The sequence below is a fragment of the Fukomys damarensis genome, unplaced genomic scaffold, assembly GCF_012274545.1.
Source record: "Fukomys damarensis isolate Sample0158 unplaced genomic scaffold, DMR_v1.0_HiC HiC_scaffold_13, whole genome shotgun sequence".
Lineage (NCBI taxonomy): Eukaryota > Metazoa > Chordata > Mammalia > Rodentia > Bathyergidae > Fukomys > Fukomys damarensis.
This window is the reverse complement of record NW_022900925.1, coordinates 10,184,453-10,187,096: the sequence shown is the minus strand read 5'-3', so window position 1 is coordinate 10,187,096 and position 2,644 is coordinate 10,184,453.

Here is a 2,644-nt window from a genome sequence, read left to right as displayed (position 1 = left end):
ATATATATATATCTCACTGCGAAGGCCCTAGGTTCAATTCCCAGTACTGCCCCCAAAAATGTAATCATAAACTATGTGATTTTTATTATTTATTTATTTTGTGATGTTGAGTTTGGAACTCTGGGCCTAGTGCATGATAGGTAGGCACTCTACCACTAAGCTACACCCATTCTAAACTATGTGATGCTTTCTGACATTTGATAAGCAAAATGTTTTCAAAGTTCATCCATGTTGTAACATGTACCTGGTACTTCATTTTTATTGCTGAATAATTTTTCTTCATAGGTATTTGCCACGTGTTACTTATTCCTTCATTAACTAAAGTCGTTTGGCTTGTTACCATTTTTTGTTATTATAAATAATTCCACTTTCAACATCTGTGCACAAAAGTTTTTTAAACACCAATGTGGAATTCACATAAAAACCATTTAGTAGATGTTTGCAGTATATAATGATTACACTCATTGTGTGAAATTAATAAATATACATAATACCTGTTAGTTCTTTTTTCATCCCCTTCCTCTCTCCTCCCTTCCCACTCCAAAATTAACCATTTTAAAGTGAACAATTTAGTGGCATTTCATACATTCACCTCTGTATAGCTGCAAAATATTTTCAAAACTCTAAAAACTTCCCAGGCAAGGTGGTACACACCTATAATCCTAGGCTGAGGACCACCATAAATTCCAGGCCAGACAACTACACAGTGAGACCTTCTCGCAAAAAAAAAAATAAATAAATAAAATAAGATAAAGTCTCATACCCATTAAATGGTCCCTCCCCTCTTAACCCAACTTCCTATTTCTATGGATATACCTACTCTGGATATCTTATATCAATGGAATCATAGAAAATAAGATTGTGATTTTTTTAAACATAATGTTGCCAAGGTTCATCCAGTTATATCATGTTTCAGCAGTACTTCCTTCTTTTTATGGCTGATTGACATTGAATGGCTGTGATACAATTTCCTCATCCATTCATTTGTGATGGAAGTTTGGGTTGTTTCTATCTTTTGGCTACTATAAATAAGTGCTACTGTGACTAATTAACATGCAAGGTTTGGAATCTATTTTATTTGTTTGTTTATTTAGTGGTGCCGGGGATGGAAACCAGGACCTCTCATAATCTAGGTAAGCTCTCTACTGCTAAACTACATCTCCCACCTCAGTATGTTTTTAATTTCGGCTGATATATACATATAAGTGGAATGGCTGGGGCATATGAACAAAACATCTTTGAAAACAGGAATTAAGAGTTTTAAAAATGCACCCAGGAAGTTTGTTTTAAACAAGGGAAAGGATAAGAATTTTAAAAACTGAAAATATCTGGGGTTGAGCAGTGTCATGAGGTAGGTATACAAATGCAGTAATTGCAGCTTTTGTCTGTACTTGATGTACCACATTACAGTTTACATCCTGGCGAGTTGGAAACCTTAGATGTCGTTACTACCCTTATGAGAAGATAATTAAGGCAGAATTACTTAGTCATTTCTCAAAGCCACAAAACAAGAATCAGGATTCAGGGTTCTGGATTCCAAGACCAGATCGTTAGTCAATTTACAGTCCTGTTATCCACCTAGCTAACTGGCATGTCCAAGTAGCCATAAAGTAATGGAAATAAACTCCAAGAATTCGCTGGACCAAGTGTTTCCAGTTTCTTGGTCATCTTCTGATTTAGAGACTGTCAATGCAATTTAACATACAACCCCTCTAATAGAGAAGTTTTTGTAAGGGAGTTTGACACTTTTTTTTTTTTTGGAACGTGCAGAGCCCAGCTGGGAAGAACAAACACTACGTTTATTTAGGATTTAAGAGTTTGTAACGGCCTCTGTGGAAGAAACATGGACCAGGAATTAAGATGGTGGCTGGTATAGTACTGCTGTCTTTCCGGCTGAAACCCTGGCAGAACAGAGGCGCAGAGTTTAGAGAAATCAAGTCCAGACTGGGGGTAACCGGACCACACTAGAGCGCTAGGAAGACTGGAGCGGAAAGTAAGCTCTCGCGCATGTGTGGAACTGAGGGGAAGGATTCCCAAGCGAGGGACCCATCTCACACAGCAATTTTTCTGATACGTGTGGGGTCGTTTAAATCCAGTTAGAGCCGAGGTGAGGCGTTTCCTAGGGCGCATGCGTTCTGGACTCGGCTAGTGATTCAGTGGCGTGGTCTTTTCAACGCCCGGCGTACAGACGACGTCTGAGGTGGAAGGGGCGTTTAGGATTCCCAACACGCATGCGTTCTAAAACCGAGGCGTTTCCTTCAGAGGGTGTGGAGCACAGGACTCCCTATTGCGCAGGCGCAATGTTCGTCCGGTAGGGCGAGGGGTCTACCAAAGGGAAGATAGAGTAGGTTGAAGGGATTAAAAACCGGGTGCGCCTGCGCGTTGTTTACTTGTTGGAGGCGCTCAGGATTTGTGAGGGGCAGGGTCACGTCTGCGCGTCATTGGAGGGGTAGGTGGAAGAGAGGGTGGAGACCGGGGAGGGCCTGTGCGCTTGCGCAGTGCGGGGGTGGAGGGCGAAGGAGCTAGGTAGCACGCTTGCGCGGCTGTCATAGGGCTGCTTGGTTGGTCAGTGGGGAGTCGGCGCCTGCGTACTAAGACCCGTGTGCAGCAGCGGCGGCGGCGGCGGCGGCGGTAGAGGCGGCGG